Consider the following 17,484-nt stretch of genomic DNA (forward strand, 5'->3'; position numbering starts at 1 on the left):
TGCCCTCATTCAGGCCCTTCCAATGGAGTGCCATCCTTCAGACCCTTCCACTGGAGTGCCATCCTTCAGACCCTTCCGCTGGAGTGCCATCCTTCAGACCCTTCCGCTGGAGTGCCATCCTTCAGACCCTTCTGCTGGAGTGCCATTCTTCAGACCCTTCCGCTGCAGTGCCATCCTTCAGACCCTTCCGCTGGAGTGCTCTCATTCAGGCCCTTCCAATGGAGTGCCATCCTTCAGACCCTTTCGCTGGAGTGCCATCCTTCAGACCCTTCCACTGGAGTGCCATCCTTCAGACCCTTCCGCTGGAGTGCCATCCTTCAGACCCTTCCGCTGGAGTGCCATTCTTCAGACCCTTCCGCTGCAGTGCCATCCTTCAGACCCTTCCGCTGGAGTGCCCTCATTCAGGCCCTTCCAATGGAGTGCCATCCTTCAGACCCTTTCGCTGGAGTGCCATCCTTCAGACTCTTCCACTGGAGTGCCATCCTTCAGACCCTTCCACTGCAGTGCCATCCTTCAGACCCTTCCGCTGGAGTGCCCTCATTCAGACCCTTCCAATGGAGTGCCATCCTTCAGACCCTTTCGATGGAGTGCCCTCCTTCAGACCCTTCCGCTGGAGTGCCATTCTTCAGAACCTTCCGCTGGAGTGTCGTCCTTCAGACCCTTCCGCTGGAGTGCCATCCTTCAGACCCTTCCATTGGAGTGCCATCCTTCAGACCCTTCCGCTGGAGTGCCATTCTTCAGACCCTTCACTGCAGTGCCATCCTTCAGACCCTTCCGCGGGAGTGCCCTCCTTCAGACCCTTCTGCTGGAGTGCCATTCTTCAGACCCTTCCGCTGCAGTGCCATCCTTCAGACCCTACCGCGGGAGTGCCCTCCTTCAGACCCTTCCACTGGAGTGACATCCTTCAGACCCTTCCGTTGGAGCACCATTCTTCAGACCATTCTACCTGGGGGCTACTCTATAGAAAGGTCACTCTCTAGTCATAGTCTAGAGCTCTGTATCTCAGTGGTTGGGTTTACCCCACCCCTATGGGATTATGCGGTCACGCTGTATTGCAGAGAACAAGGTCTATACTAAGTAGAGTGCCATTGTCGTTGAATATTTTAATGTATGCGAGAAGATATACTTCTGGTAGCAAAATGCAGTTCCTGGATGTAGCAGAGCCAGAACAGTGCAGCAGCCAGTGCCACCTACTATAGTTGAGACCTGATAATGTAAAGAATATCTTGATGTGATGTTTAATGTGCTCAAAATGTATTACCAATGTATGGTGCCATGTATTAGTCAGAGTGTAGTGTCAAACACTTCCCAGTATGGAGGGGGTTCAGCGTCAGAAGGGGAGGGGTGACAGATGACCAGTGGGTTAGAGAGACGAGTCTGGTAAAGAGTCAGTTCTGCACGAGGGTTCGAGGACTAAAGACGCGGCATGGACTGAAGGCCGGTCAGGGATCCTGTAGGTATGCTCATAAGGTCTGGAGCCTACAGCTCACCCCGACGGGCTGAGAGAGTCAAGTGACGGGAGAGCGGTCAGGGCCAAGAATCGGACAACGGTGATAATGGTGGAGGAAAGGAGGCCCAGGTGCCCAGAGGATTGTGGATTAGTTCCAAGATAGAGGGGATAGGCCGAGAGAGAGTACCCCAAAGAACAAATACAGCAGAACCATAGGAGTGAGGCCATGCCTGTCATAATGGTGAAAAGGAAATAAAATGTTCAAGTTTTGGTTGCCAGAAGAACTCCTGTCTCCTGTTTCACTACTGCATCTACAAGTGGGACCGGCTGCGGGGTGATGGGCACCACCCTGAAGAGAACAGTAAGTGCCATACACCCCGCCCAAAGTGATCCACCCACATGGATTCATTGTGGTTGTAGGAGTGCAGAACCCCCCCATGGACCGGCGTCCATACCTTCCTACACAGCCACCAATTCAGGATCACGCTCTCTCTGCTCCGGTCTCCTTTCTCCTGCCAAAAGTCACCCACTGCATGCAGCCTGATGACCTTCAGACGATTCGTCTGCTTCTGTCACACACTGGGTCTTTACTAACGTTTCAGAAGGAAACCTTCTCTCTCCCTATGATCTAACCCCTCCCATTGTGGGCTAGTCTCAACACTTAACTATTTCTTACCCTATAGTCTAACTACCACATATAATATTGCTGTGCATTACGCGTAACACTACAGTTTACCTATCACATTATTTACAAAGGCGCAGCACACAATTCCCACGAAAATACAACAACGTGATTGACATCTTCAGAGAAAGAAATGAAACAGCAAATAGTCCATCTCCTTACAGAAGCATATCCCTTCACTGGAACTAAGAGGACCAAGAGGCTGACTCCTGGCAAAAAGCCCATAGTATTCTCCTCCTCCACCATCTGTACAGCGGGCACAATGCAGTCAGGGGGTAACATCCTCCATTCACCAAACCCAAAATCCTTCATAAGACGCAGAGAAAAGTGAGATCCATCACTGCAGAGGACACATCTCCAGAGTCCAGTGGTGGTGGCTTTACACGGCTCCATCTATTGCTCGGCATTGTGCTTGGTGATGTACGGCTCGGCATTGTGCTTGGTGATGTATGGCTAGGCATTGTGCTTGGTGATGTATGGCTCGGCATTGTGCTTGGTGATGTACGGCTCGGCATTGTGCTTGGTGATGTACGGCTCGGCATTGTGCTTGGTGATGTATGGCTCGGCATTGTGCTTGGTGATGTATAGCTCGGCATTGTGCTTGGTGATGTATAGCTCGGCATTGTGCTTGGTGATGTATGGCTCGGCATTGTGCTTGGTGATGTATAGCTCGGCATTGTGCTTGGTGATGTATAGCTCGGCATTGTGCTTGGTGATGTATGGCTAGGCATTGTGCCTGGTGATGTACGGCTCGGCATTGTGCCTGGTGATGTACGGCTCGGCATTGTGCTTGGTGATGTATAGCTCGGCATTGTGCTTGGTGATGTACAGCTCGGCATTGTGCTTGGTGATGTACAGCTCTGCATTGTGCTTGGTGATGTATGGCTCGGCATTGTGCTTGGTGATGTATGGCTCGGCATTGCGCTTGTGATGTACGGCTCGGCATTGTGCTTGGTGATGTATGGCTCGGCATTGCGCTTGGTGATGTGTGGCTCAGCATTGTGCTTGGTGATGTACGGCTCGGCATTGTGCTTGGTGATGTACGGCTCGGCATTGTGCTTGGTGATGTATGGCTTGGCATTGTGCTTGGTGATGTACGGCTCGGCATTGTGTTTGGTGATGTACGGCTAGGCATTGTGCTTGGTGGTGTATAGCTCGGCATTCTGCTTGGTGATGTACAGCTCTGCATTGTGCTTGGTGATGTATGGCTCAGCATTGTGCTTGGTGATGTACGGCTCGGCATTGTGCTTGGTGATGTACGGCTCGGCATTGTGCTTGGTGATGTACGGCTCTGCATTGTGCTTGGTGATGTATGGCTCTGCATTGTGCTTGGTGATGTATGGCTCTGCATTGTGCTTGGTGATGTACGGCTCGGCATTGTGTTTGGTGATGTACGGCTAGGCATTGTGCTTGGTGGTGTATAGCTCGGCATTGTGCTTGGTGATGTACAGCTCTGCATTGTGCTTGGTGATGTATGGCTCAGCATTGTGCTTGGTGATGTACGGCTCGGCATTGTGCTTGGTGATGTACGGCTCGGCATTGTGCTTGGTGATGTACAGCTCTGCATTGTGCTTGGTGATGTATGGCTCTGCATTGTGCTTGGTGATGTACGGCTCGGCATTGTGTTTGGTGATGTACGGCTAGGCATTGTGCTTGGTGGTGTATAGCTCGGCATTGTGCTTGGTGATGTACAGCTCTGCATTGTGCTTGGTGATGTATGGCTCAGCATTGTGCTTGGTGATGTACGGCTCGGCATTGTGCTTGGTGATGTACGGCTCAGCATTGTGCTTGGTGATGTACGGCTCTGCATTGTGCTTGGTGATGTACGGCTCTGCATTGTGCTTGGTGATGTACGGCTCGGCATTGTGCTTGGTGATGTACGGTACGGCATTGTGCCTGGTGATGTATGGCTCAGCATTGTGCTTGGTGATGTATAGCTCTGCATTGTGCTTGGTGATGTACAGCTCTGCATTGTGCTTGGTGATGTACAGCTCAGCATTGAGCTTGGTGATGTATGGCTCGGCATTGTGCTTGGTGATGTATGGCTCGGCATTGTGCTTGGTGATGTACGGCTCAGCATTGTGCTTGGTGATGTACGGCTCGGCATTGTGCTTGGTGATGTACGGCTCGGCATTGTGTTTGGTGATGTACGGCTCAGCATTGTGCTTGGTGATGTACGGCTCGGCATTGTGTTTGGTGATGTACGGCTAGGCATTGTGCTTGGTGGTGTATAGCTCGGCATTGTGCTTGGTGATGTACAGCTCTGCATTGTGCTTGGTGATGTATGGCTCAGCATTGTGCTTGGTGATGTACGGCTCGGCATTGTGCTTGGTGATGTACGGCACGGCATTGTGCCTGGTGATGTATGGCTCAGCATTGTGCTTGGTGATGTATAGCTCTGCATTGTGCTTGGTGATGTATGGCTCAGCATTGTGCTTGGTGATGTATGGCTCGGTATTGTGCTTGGTGATGTATAGCTCTGCATTGTGCTTGGTGATGTATGGCTCAGCATTATGCCTGGTGATGTATGGCTCAGCATTGTGCTTGGTGATGTATGGCTCAGCATTGTGCTTGGTGATGTACGGCTCGGCATTGTGCTTGGTGATGTACGGCTCGGCATTATGCTTGGTGATGTACGGCTCAGCATTGTGCTTGGTGATGTATTGCTCGGCATTGTGCTTGGTGATGTATGGCTCAGCATTGTGCTTGGTGATGTACGGCTCGGCATTGTGCTTGGTGATGTACGGCTCGGCATTGTGCTTGGTGATGTACGGCTCGGCATTGTGCTTGGTGATGTACGGCTCGGCATTGTGCTTGGTGATGTACGGCTCGGCATTGTGCTTGGTGATGTACGGCTCGGCATTGTGCTTGGTGATGTACGGCTCGGCATTGTGCTTGGTGATGTACGGCTCGGCATTGTGCTTGGTGATGTATGGCTCGGCATTGTGCTTGGTGATGTACGGCTCGGCATTGTGCTTGGTGATGTACGGCTCGGCATTGTGCTTGGTGATGTATGGCTCGGTATTGTGCTTGGTGATGTACGGCTCGGCATTATGCTTGGTGATGTATGGCTCAGCATTGTGCTTGGTGATGTATTGCTCGGCATTGTGCTTGGTGATGTATGGCTCGGCATTGTGTTTGGTGATGTACGGCTCGGCATTGTGTTTGGTGATGTACGGCTCAGCATTGTGCTTGGTGATGTACGGCTGCAGCTGCTGGGCCATGAAGCCCCCGGCGGACGCAGTGTTTGTGCTGATACCAGAGGAGATCTGGACTGTGCAGTTATGAGGTCAGCAAAGGGGGGACTTTTCTGCCCTCTGCTCCTCAGCACTCGGCCCCCCGTTCTGTAACATTACGGGGTCTCTACTTCGTGGCTGAGTTGTTGCGGCTCCTTCCACTTCTCATTAATATCACTCACAGGTGATGGGGAAGATTCAGGAGAAATGTCAGGACTCCTCTATTATGTATGGATCTTGCATACACTGTATCATGTATCACACTCCTTTTTTAATCGCAGTTTAGATACTTGATTTTATTGGCGGAGATTCGGGTACTGGAGGGAGGGGTTAATGTTTTTTAATGGAGGGGTGCAGCTATTATTGCATTTTTTACCTGTTATTTTTTTATCCATTTCTTCCTGTTTTAAGGCAGTTTTTTCTTCTTTTATGTTGCGCCTATTTTGAAATACTTTTTTTCTCTTTTTTTTCCCTCAGTTCATTAATATTAATGGGATTTTTGTAATACAGATTTTGCAACCAACTTATTTTTTGTGATTTTTTTAAAACGTCGCCGTATTTTTACCCATTTGTGCTCCAGCCCTTCCTGCACAAGTGATTTGCTTCCGTACGCCCAACATTTCTGAGCAAATGTTCGCGCATTGTGCAATATTTTAGCGGATCTTGTATTTTTTGCTCCAGTGTGCAAAAAAGGTCAGAAATCCAAATAAAGAGCATTCTCGATTTTGCACAAAAATTACGAGCCGCATGGGCCATTTTAACCTCTTCACGAGCTTGGACATACTGTACATATACATCCTAGAAAGGGAATAGATCCTGACATACGAGCCCGGTTCCCACAGCCAGCGACGGTCCCATGCTGTGTCTGGCTGTTTAACCCTTTAAGTGCTGCGATCGATATCGATCGCAACACTTAAGGGATTGGGAGAGGGATCGCCCTCCCCCTTCAATCCAATCGGTGCCCCTGCGATATAATCACGAGGGCCCGATCGTTTGTATTGTAAATAAGTTATAAAAATGTTAAAAAAAAGTTTAAATATGAAAAAAAAAAAGTAAAGACCCCAAAAATGATTCCAAAAATACTTATATTTGTGTAAAAAAATAAACAAAATTAGTACACATATTTGGTATCGCCGCATCCATAATAATCCGATCTAAAAAACTGTTACACTATTTAACCCCTTCAGTGAACACGGTAAACAAAGTTAAGAAAAAGCGTAGCAAAAACTATGCCTTTTCATCATACAGCTGACAAAATCAGAATCTGTACTGGGAGCAGTGGGGACCGCAGGGATCTGTTCTAGGACAGATTCTTTTTAATCTCTCTGTTAATGACCTTGTGGATGGGATTGATAGTAAAGTGTCAGTCTTTGCTGACGACACCAAACTATGTAGGATACTAAAAATTGACCTTGATAGTACAATATTACAAAAAGATCTGGATAAGATGTGGGAATGGGCAGACACTGGACAGAGGAGATGTAATGGTGATAAATGTAAAGTAATGCACCGAGGATGGAGTAATCCTATAGCTGTGTATACATTAAATGGAAGTAACTCCGGACTACAGAACAGGAGAAGGAGCGGGGGATTCTGGGTACAAGTAACCGAGCAGCAGCGCTCAATGTCAGGCAGCAGCTGCAAAAGGGAGGAGAAAAAGAGAGATGAGATCCCAACGTATTGTTACCCCTCTATAAATCACTGGTAAGGCCACATCTGAAATATGGGATCCAGTTTTGGGCTCCACATTTTAAAAAGGACATTCAGAAGTTATAGTCAGTTCAAAGGCGGCAACTAGATTATTACAAGGAATGGAGGCCGCCCGTATGATGAGTAATGGAGGCCGCCCGTATGATGAGTAATGGAGGCCGCCCGTATGATGAGTAATGGAGGCCGCCCGTATGATAAGTAATGGAGGCCGCCCGTATGATGAGTAATGGAGGCCGCCCGTATGATGAGTAATGGAGGCCGCCCGTATGATGAGTAATGGAGGCCGCCCGTATGATGAGTAATGGAGGCCGCCCGTATGATGAGTAATGGAGGCCGCCCGTATGATGAGTAATGGAGGCCGCCCGTATGATGAGTAATGGAGGCCGCCCGTATGATAAGTAATGGAGGCCAGCCGTATGATGAAAGGTGGAAAAAGATGTCAGTATATATACAGTACAGACCAAAGGTTTGGACACACCTTCTTATTCAAAGAGTTTTCTTTATTTTCATGACTCTGAAAATTGTAGATTTACATTGAAGGCATCAAAACTATGAATTATCACATGTGGAATGAAATACTTAACAAAAAAGTGTGAAACAACTGAAAATATGTCTTATATTCTAGGTTCTTCACAGTGGCCGCCTTTTGCTGTGATTACTGCTTTGCACACTCTTGGCATTCTCTTGATGAGCTTCAAGAAGCAGTCACCGGAAATGGTTTTCCAACAGTCTTGAAGGAGTTCCCAGGGATGCTTAGCACTTGTTTGTCCTTTTGCCTTCACTCTGCGGTCCAGCTCACCCCAAACCATCTCGATTGGGTTCAGGTCTGGTGACTGTGGAGGCCAGGTCATCTGGTGTAGCACCCCATCACTCTCTTTCTTAGTCAAATAGCCCTTACACAGCCTGGAGGTGTGCTTGGGGTCATTGTCCTGTTGAAAAATAAATGATGGTCCAACTAAACGCAAACCGGATGGAATAGCACGCCGCTGCAAGATGCTGTGGTAGCCATGCTGGTTCTGTATGCCTTCAATTTTGATTAAATCCCCAACAGTGTCACCAGCAAAGCACCCCCACACCATCACACCTCCTCCTCCATGCTTCACGGTGGGAACCAGGCATGTAGAGTCCATCCATTCACCTTTTCTACAAAGACACGGTGGTTGGATCCAAAGATCTCAAATTTGGACTCATCAGAGCAAAGCACAGATTTCCACTGGTCTAATGTCCATTCCTTGTGGTCTCTTCTGCTTGTTGCCTGTCCTTAGCAGTGGTTTCCTAGCAGCTATTTTACCATGAAGGCTGCTGCACAAAGTCTCCTCTTAACAGCTGTTCTAGAGATGTGTCTGCTGCTAGACCTCTGTGTGGCATTGACCTGGTCTCTAATCTGAGTTGCTGTTAACCTGCGATTTCTGAGGCTGGTGACTCGGATAAACTTATCCTCCGCAGCAGAGGTGACTCTTAGTCTTCCTTTCCTGGGGCGGCCTTCATGTAAGCCAGTTTCTTTGTAGCATTTGATGGATTTAGCCACTGCACTTGGGGACACTTTCAAAGTTTTCCCAATTTTTCGGACTGACTGACCTTCATTTCTTAAAGTAATGATGGTCACTCGTTTTTCTTTACTTAGAATTTGTATTATTGCAAGAAAAAAGCAGCTAACAGTCTATTCAGTAGGACTATCAGCCATGTATCCTCCAGACTTCTGCACAACACAACTGATGGTCCGAACCCCAGTTATAAGACAACAAATCCCACTTATTAAACCTGACAGGGCACACCTGGGAAGTGAAGACCATTTCCAGTGACTTTCCTCTTGAAGCTCATCAAGAGAATGCCAAGAGTGTGCAAAGCAGTAATCAAAGCAAAAGGTGGCGACTGTGAAGAACCTAGAATATAAGACATATTTTCAGTTGTTTCACACTTTTTTGTTAAGTATTTTATTCCACATGTGATAATTCATAGTTTTGATGCCTTCAATGTGAATCTACAATTTTCAGAGTCATGAAAATAAAGAAAACTCTTTGAATATATATACACTGCCTTGCGAAAGTATTTGGCTCCTTGAATTTTTCAACCTTTTCCCACATTTCAGGCTTCAAACATAAAGATAAAATGTTAAATGTTCTGGGGAAGAATCAACAACAAGTGACACAATTGTGAAGATGAAGGAAATTTATTGCTTATTTTAAATTTTTGTAAAAAATAAAAAACTGAAAATTGGGGCGTGCAATATTATTCATCTCCTTTACTTTCAGTGCAGCAAACTCCCTCCAGAAGGTGATTGAGGGTCTCTGAATGATGCAATGTTGTCCTAAATGACTGATGATGATAAATATAAGCCCCTGTGTGTAATCAAGTCTCCGTATAATGCCCCTGCTCTGTGATAGTCTCAGGGTTCTGTGTAAAGCGCAGAGAGCATCATGAAGACCAAGGAACACAACAGGCAGGTCCGTGATACTGTTGTGGAGAAGTTTAAAGGCGGATTTGATTACAAAAAGATTTCCACAACTTTAAACATCCCAAGAAGCACTGTGCAAGCGATCATATTGAAATGGAAGGAGCATCATACCACTGCAAATCTACCAAGACCCGGCCGTCCATCCAAACTGTCATCTCACACAAGGAGAACACTGATCAGAGATGCAGCCAAGAGGCCCATGATCCCTCTGGATGATCTGCAGAGACCTACAGCTGAGGTGGGAGAGTCTGTGCATAGCACAACAATCAGTCTACACTGCACAAATCTGGCCTTTATGGAAGAGTGGAAAGAAGAAATAGATGGAGCAGTGGCTTTTTTCAACCTATGTAACTATATTCAAATGGCGTAAAAAAAGTTTTTCCTAAATTGCTGTTTCTTCTTGATTCTACCTCACAAAAAGCGGAATAAAAAGCGATCAAAAATTCATTATGTGGCTCAAAATGGTACTAATAAAAACTTCAACCCATCCCTCAAAAAACTATTTTTTAAAGCTATCACATGACTGTTGGCAGAAAAATAAACAAAATATAGCTTTCAAAATACGGTGATGCAAAAAACCTTCATTTTGAAAAAAAAAGTGTTTATTAGTGTGATATTAGTTAAACCTAAAAAACCCAAACTATATAAATCTGGTTTCGCTGTAATTGCACTGACCGGAGGAATAAAGCCACCTAATAAATTATACGGCAAGGTGAATGGCGTAAAAAATAAAGCCAATTCTTCAACTGGTGTTGATTTGTTTGTTTTGCCTCCCTAAGTCTGCAGTACGGCACAGCTCAGGTTTATCCTGCGCTCTACACTGAGCACTTACATCAGGGATTGTGTGTAAATCTCTAAAAAATGCTGTTTTGCCAAGTATTTAAAGGGATCGGATACGGCTTTAAAGAAGGTGATTAATTTTATTATAATGATTCATTGATTACAGAAAATAGGAAACAGTGTGATATTGCGTATACTTTTACATTATATAAATCACAAAGGTAAAGTACTTACATTGCACACTACATAGAAAAAACATCAGCAGGAGCCACGCATCATCTGCCCAGAAACATCAGCTGTGAGAAGCAAAGCAGCAAAGACAGAGAAACTCCTGGAATCCATACTGTGGTGTCACGGGCATCCCCTCCACAAGTTAAAAGGCTTCTGAGTTCGCTGAAATCGTCACTAGTTTATATCTCACTTGAAAACAAATTGCTTGCGTTACACAAACTCTAACAGGTTCCATTTGTCCAATATAGTATCCCTCTTCTGAGTGGCCAACTCTTCAGATGTCAATCTACACCGGACAAATAAGTCACCGGATGAGATATGCCAAAAGCTCATGGTTTCAGATGTTTTATCATACTATAAACAGGTGCACATTCTCAGTAAACATTGATAAGAGAACTATGTGTTACTGAGACTATAAACATGTACTTTCTCATTAAACATTGATATTAGAGCTATGACTCCAGGTGTTTGGGAAAATTACAGAAAAACAAGCTGATATAAAATAAACTATTACTGTCTAATATCTGAAAGGGTTTCTTAAAGACAGAGTACCAATATGGATTCCTGATGGCCACTAACATCTTAGAACTACAAATGCGATTCAGACAAAATTCCCAACAGAAAATTCATTGTAATGAGGCAGAAAGTAGTCACTTTGAACTCTCATCTGGCTTGTAGTGTGGCAGTGCCCATTTTTTTTACGTGTCTTTTTAGGTGTGCACAAAAGTGCGATCATCAACAGCTTTATTCACCTTTATAAAGATGGACACCGCTGATCAGAGGCCAAACAGTCCGGAGTATCTCTACTGTTTCTTTAGTGAATGGATCTGTTGTGGGTTTCACCTGAATCACGTATTTCGGAGATGTAGATGAAAACTCTGATGTAAGTGCTCAGCATAGAGCACAGGATAAATAAGAACTGATACAGAATGTTCTGTACCAAAATTGCCACCAAATAACATTCAAATCAACTCACAAAAACACAAGTCACACTCAGGTCCATCATCTGCTAACGGAAATCTAGGAGGCTTCCACGTTACTGGTAGCACAAAGACTCTGGAATAATGCTATGGCTCACCCCTGAAACAATAAATCCAACAAAATCTGTGCTCCAAAATTCAAATGCCACAATGTGCCTAAACCACGGTTAGCATCCAAATGTTTGGCATTGTTGTAGTGAGGAGAGCCCGCTTAATTTACGGGGTACAGGTTTCTAGGAGCACAATCTGGGCACAATGCACGGGCACTACAATGCACAAGGACTTATTTGCAATTTTTAATCAAATTTTCATCACTACACCAGTAGGTGAATTCCCAAAAGGCCGTAATTTCCAAAATGTGGTCACTTGAGGGGATTTCTTCTGTTCCGGCATTTAGAGGCTCTGCAAATGGAGTCCGCAAACTATTCTAGGAAAATCTGTGCTCCAAAAATCAATTTTCACTCCTTCCCTGCCAAGCCCTGCGGTGCAGCCAAATAGTACTCCACAGTCACATGTGGGGTATTGCCACATTCAGGGAAATTGTGTAACACATTATGGGGCCCTTGTGAAAATGGGAAATTTGGGGTTAAAACTGCATTTTAGTGGTAAAAATAAAACTATTATTTATTCACTTCCCAATAGTGTAAAATTTTGTGACTTACCTGTAGTGTCAATATGCTCACTGCTCCCCTGGATGAATTCATTGAGAGGTGCATTTTGTAAAATGGGGTCACTTGTGGGGGATATCTGCTGTTCTGGCACCTCAGGGGCTCTATCTAGACATGGCACCCGCAAACCATTCCAGCTAAATCTGTACTCCAGTATGGCACTCCTTCTCTTCATCACTTTGCACTGTGCTAGAAAAGTAGTTTTCCACCTCTCATGAGGTATTGGTGTACTCAGGAGAAATTGCACAACACATTTTATGGTGCATTTTCTCCTGTTACCCTTGTGAATTTGAAAAATTTTGGGATAAAGCAGCATTTTTGTGGTTACATATTTTTTGTATTCACGGCTCAACCTTACCCAAGGGTTTAAGGTGCTTACCAAACATATAGACAAATTTCTTGAGGAGTCTAGTTTCCAAAATAAGGTCACTTGTAGAGGAGTACCACTGTTTAGGCACCTCAGGTGCTCTCCAAACGCAACTTGGTGTCTGCTATTTATTCCAGACAATTTTATGCTCTAAAATTCAAATGGCGCTCCTTCTGAGCCTTGCCGTGTGCCTAAACAGTAGATTTCCACCACTCATGGGATATCGGTGTATGTATTTTTCTATTTTCACAGCTCAACATTATGGAATTCTGTGAAGCACCTAGGGGTTCAAGATGCTCACCAAAAATCTAGATAAATTCTTTGAGGGGTCTACTTTCTAAAATAGGGTCACTTGTGGGGAAGCGCCACTGTTCAGGCACCTCGAAGGGTCTCCAAACGCGACATGGGATCCACTATCTATTCCAGACAATTTTGCACTCAAAAGGCACCGTTACATGCAACGACATCGCTAACGAGATGTCGTTGGGGTAACAGAATTTGTGACGCACATCCGACCTCCTTAGCGACGTCGTTGCATGTGACACTTACGAGCGACCGCTAACGATCCCAAATACTCACCAAATCATTGATTGTTGACACGTCGTTCATTTTCAAAAAATCGTTGCTCGTTTGGGACGCAGGTTGTTCATTGTTCCTGAGGCAGCACACATCGCTACGTGTGACACCCCGGAAACGACGAACAACAGCGTTCCTGCGTCCTCTGGCAATGAGGTGGGAGTGTCGTTCATGCGGCTGCTCTCCACCCCTCCGCTTGTATTGGTGGGCTGCTGTGTGACGTCGCTGTGACGCCGCACGAACCGCCCCATTAAAAAAGAGGTTGTTCGACATCGCTAGGAAGGTAAGTTGGTGTGACGTGTACCAGCAAATTAACCGTGACGCAGAAACGACGGGGGCGGGTGCGATCGGCAGCGACATCGCTAGCGATGTCGCTGCGTGTAAAGCAGCCTTAAAATTCAAATTGCGCTCCTTTCATTTCGGTCCCTGCCTTGTGCACAAACAGTAGATTTCCACCACATATGAGCTATCAGTGTACTCAGGAGAAATTGTACAATAAATTTTATGGTTCTTTTTCTGTCGTTACCCTTGTGAAAATGCAAAATTTGGAGCTAAAGTAACATTTTTGTGGGAAAAAGTAAATTTTCATTTTTTCCTTCCACATTGCTTAATTGCTGTGAAGCACCTAAAGGGTTAATACATTGCTCGGATGTGGTTTTGAGCAGTGTGAGGGGTGCAGTTTTTAGAATGGTGTCACTTTGGGTATTTTCTGTCCCGTAGGGTTCTCAAAGTCACTGCAAATGTGATGTAGTCCCTAAAAAAAATAATTTTGTAAATTTTGTTAAAAAAATGAGAAATTACTGATGAACTTTGAACCCTTCTAACTTCCTAACAAAAAAAAAAATATATGTTTTTATGTTTCAAAAATTGCGCTGATGTAAAGTAACATGTGGGAAATGTTATTTAGTAACTATTTTGTGTGATATAACTTTCTGGTTTAAGGGCAAAATTCAAAGTTCAAAAATTGTGAAATTTTCAAAATTTTTGGAAAATGTCCATTTTTTTTCACAAATAAATGCTAAAATGATTGTCCTAAATTTACCAATAATATAAAGTCCAATATGTCATGAAAAAATAATCTTGGAAGGACCGAGATACATTGAGGTTTTCCAGAGTTATTACATCATAAAGTAAGGCTGGTCAGAATATCAAAAATTAGCCGGTTCATGAAGGTAAAAACGGACCCGGGGGGGGGGTGAATGGGTTAAAGAATTTGGCTAAAACATAACAATAAATACAAGATATGAAAAGTGCTCCTGATGATTCGGGCCTCTCCCCTGACACCTGTGAGCGGCTGGTCCCGTAATAATGTGATTTATGGATTAGATTTCTGTAGTAATTGCCAGTAATCAGCCGCTATCGTCACTTGTATCTTCCTTGTGCTGAGCGGCGTTACAGTCGGACCCTCCATGTGCCCCTCGCACCCTGCGGACCGGACGCTTTTCCTCTTCATTTCGATATCTGTGTAACCTTTTGAATTGTTCCATTTTGTCGCCTTTATGTCGTATCTGTCGCTTTGACTCTATTTTATGTTATTTTGTGCTCAGATCGGTTATTTTTTTTTATCTAATATTTGACTTATTTTTTTATCGAGGAGTGAAATATTTCGGGAATTATGAGCCGAGCGAGATCCTAATCATGGAGACGAACATTAACGTGAAACAAAAGGCGGATCTGTTAATTAATCTCTGCGCCGCGTGTAGCGCCAAGATAAATGCCTGCCTTGTGAGAACAGGAATGTCACGATGATAACACTCGATAAGCCGCGTCATTTGGGTCATGCCGGCTGGAAGTGAAGAAAAACAGATTTGCGTAGTGGCATTTTGTTTTCTGGCCTCGTCCACACTGGACGGGAAATCGTAACTGTGGTTTAGTGCAATGTGCTGGATAAATATCGCGGTAGAGAGGAGCCAAGCTTCTGAAATTCAAGGTTGCCAGCTTTGGAAAGTTTTTCACCAAAATTTTATTTGTTGCGAATCGCAAATACTTAAAATTGCCTTATTTTTCCTGTGCAGATTGACTACACAAAGGCTGCTGCATTCCCTGCCTTGGCTTTTACTTTGGCTACCATAGTCCCTCTTGGATTGGTTGCACAATACCATTTGATAAGATTGATGCAAGTCATTATGGGGAGTGACCCATAAACTAAATTCTTTAATCTAAAGAATGTGGGATTGTCATCATAATCCTATGACCACCATTCTTCTCTATTCAGCGTTATCCTATGGCCACCATAATCTTTTGACCACCATGGTTCAATGGCTGCCATTGTCCTATGATCAACATCATCCTAAAGCTTTACCTCCCTTTGAACACTATGGCTACCATCATCCTTTGACCACTCTCATCTTATGGCCAGTATTAGCTTTGACTAATATTATCCTAAGGCCGGTATTATCCTTTGACCACCATCATCCTATGCCTACCATCATGCTCTGACCATTACCATCCTATGGCCAGTATTATCCTTGACCACCCGCATCCTATGGCTGATATCATGCTTTGGCCACCACCATCCTATGGCCAGTATTACACTCTTACCACCACTCTACTATGGCCACCATCAGTTTTTGACCACCATCATGGCCGTGTTCCTCAAGCTCAGCTGTACGTGGTAACGATCATTCCAGGACTCCCCAGGCAGGTGCTCTGCTTTTTGTCTTCAGTGCTCGGCCTTCTGTGTGGACGAGGATCAGGATTACCTAAGAGCTGTCAAGTAATGTTTTGTAAGACGACCCGGGCAGGTTCTCGATGACGGGAGAACTTGAATATCCAGGTATGAGGTTACAAGAAGACTCGGGACAAGCTCAAATATTTTATTCTCTTGTGAATCCGAGTGACAAAGAGCTTTTTGTCTATAAAACGTCTCTTTCAGTTAACCCCTAGGTAAACAATAAGACACCAGGATAATGGGGCACTGTGCCTCCTCCGCTGCTCATTACCATTCAGCCTTACAATGACTCACGCATCATTTCCAGTTACTTAAAAGACGACTCCGGGCTGCTGGATGGGTTCTTGTTGAGTGAAGATTGCCATTGACAATCGATGGCAACCAGACGAATGTTTGGCCAACAGTACTTCTCAGCGTACAAATAGACATAATGACTAGTATTCTTGTTGGTCACTATGACTTGAGTTATTCTACAACTTTGTAACGCCGGCGTCATCGCACTGCCCTATTTCCTCCTAGCAGGGACACTGAGGCACTCAATACTGCGGCTGCATGTGTGTGCTGTCTCCTGCTCTGGTCCCCAGCTTCCTGGGCCTGGGAACGTCGCTCAGGTCTCCTGGCTATGCGCGTAGCGTGTGCGCTCTCCCTAATTTCTAACGATACAGTGCGCGCACTCCGAAAGTGTCCCCAGCTTATGGCTGGGAGGAACAATGCATTTAAGGCACTCTCCCTTGTAGGGAGGTGCCTGAGTAATGTTAGTTTCTAGCCTGTCCTATGTGTACTAATTACTTTGTCAGGTCCCTGTATCTCAGTACCAGTGATCCTGCCTGCACAGAACCTGAACCTGTCTTGTGTACCTGTATCTGTCCTGTGACCTTGAACCTGTCCTGTGTACCTGAACCCAGACTCCAGCCTGTGGCTCCGACTGAGTTTTTCCTGCTGCCAGTCGTGTCTCTAGACCGTAGTCCTGACTGAACCTTGTCGGCCATCGTTCGGGTCAGCTGCTGCAGATCTGGGAATTGCCTTGGAGAGGTACCAGGCGGCTACCTGCAGCACAAGACTAACCTCACCACCAGAGGCTCTAGTGATGACCAGGTAGCCAGCGGCGCTTGTTGCGCTGTCATTGTACTGTAATCACTGTACGGGAGCGTGCCGGATCCGCGAAACCGGCAAAAAGAAGGATGTGTGAAACTGGCCTTAGTCACACTTTTCCAGAGTAAACACGGGCTCCGTGGTCGGCACACCTGTTCTGTTACATGCCGCCCCGTTTTCCCCATACTCACATCTTAGAATGGAAACTCCATTTTGTGCTTGCCAACTCAAAACAAAAGTGTAGGGTCTTTCTGAGCTTCTTCAGTGTGAGCACAATGATTTATAACCATGAAGTGACTCAATATATTCCTATGGGGGATGAGGCTGAACACCGGCTAGATTCTACGGTATGTAGCCTAACATCATATGTAGCTCGTGTCTCATTAAAGGAGACTTCCTTGGGTTTTCCCATCTTTTCCCAAAATGCTTTATAATAGCAGTCCTCATCGAGAATTTTACGGAACCCATAAGCATTAGATTGATGGCAACTTTCAATAAGACTTTGGGCCACTTTACGGTCAAGCCTAGGGAACACACAAAGTAAGTATTTCATTATTATCGAGATTACCTGTGGTCACTGTAAGGA

Source organism: Anomaloglossus baeobatrachus, chromosome 5, assembly GCF_048569485.1.
Source record: "Anomaloglossus baeobatrachus isolate aAnoBae1 chromosome 5, aAnoBae1.hap1, whole genome shotgun sequence".
NCBI lineage: Eukaryota > Metazoa > Chordata > Amphibia > Anura > Aromobatidae > Anomaloglossus > Anomaloglossus baeobatrachus.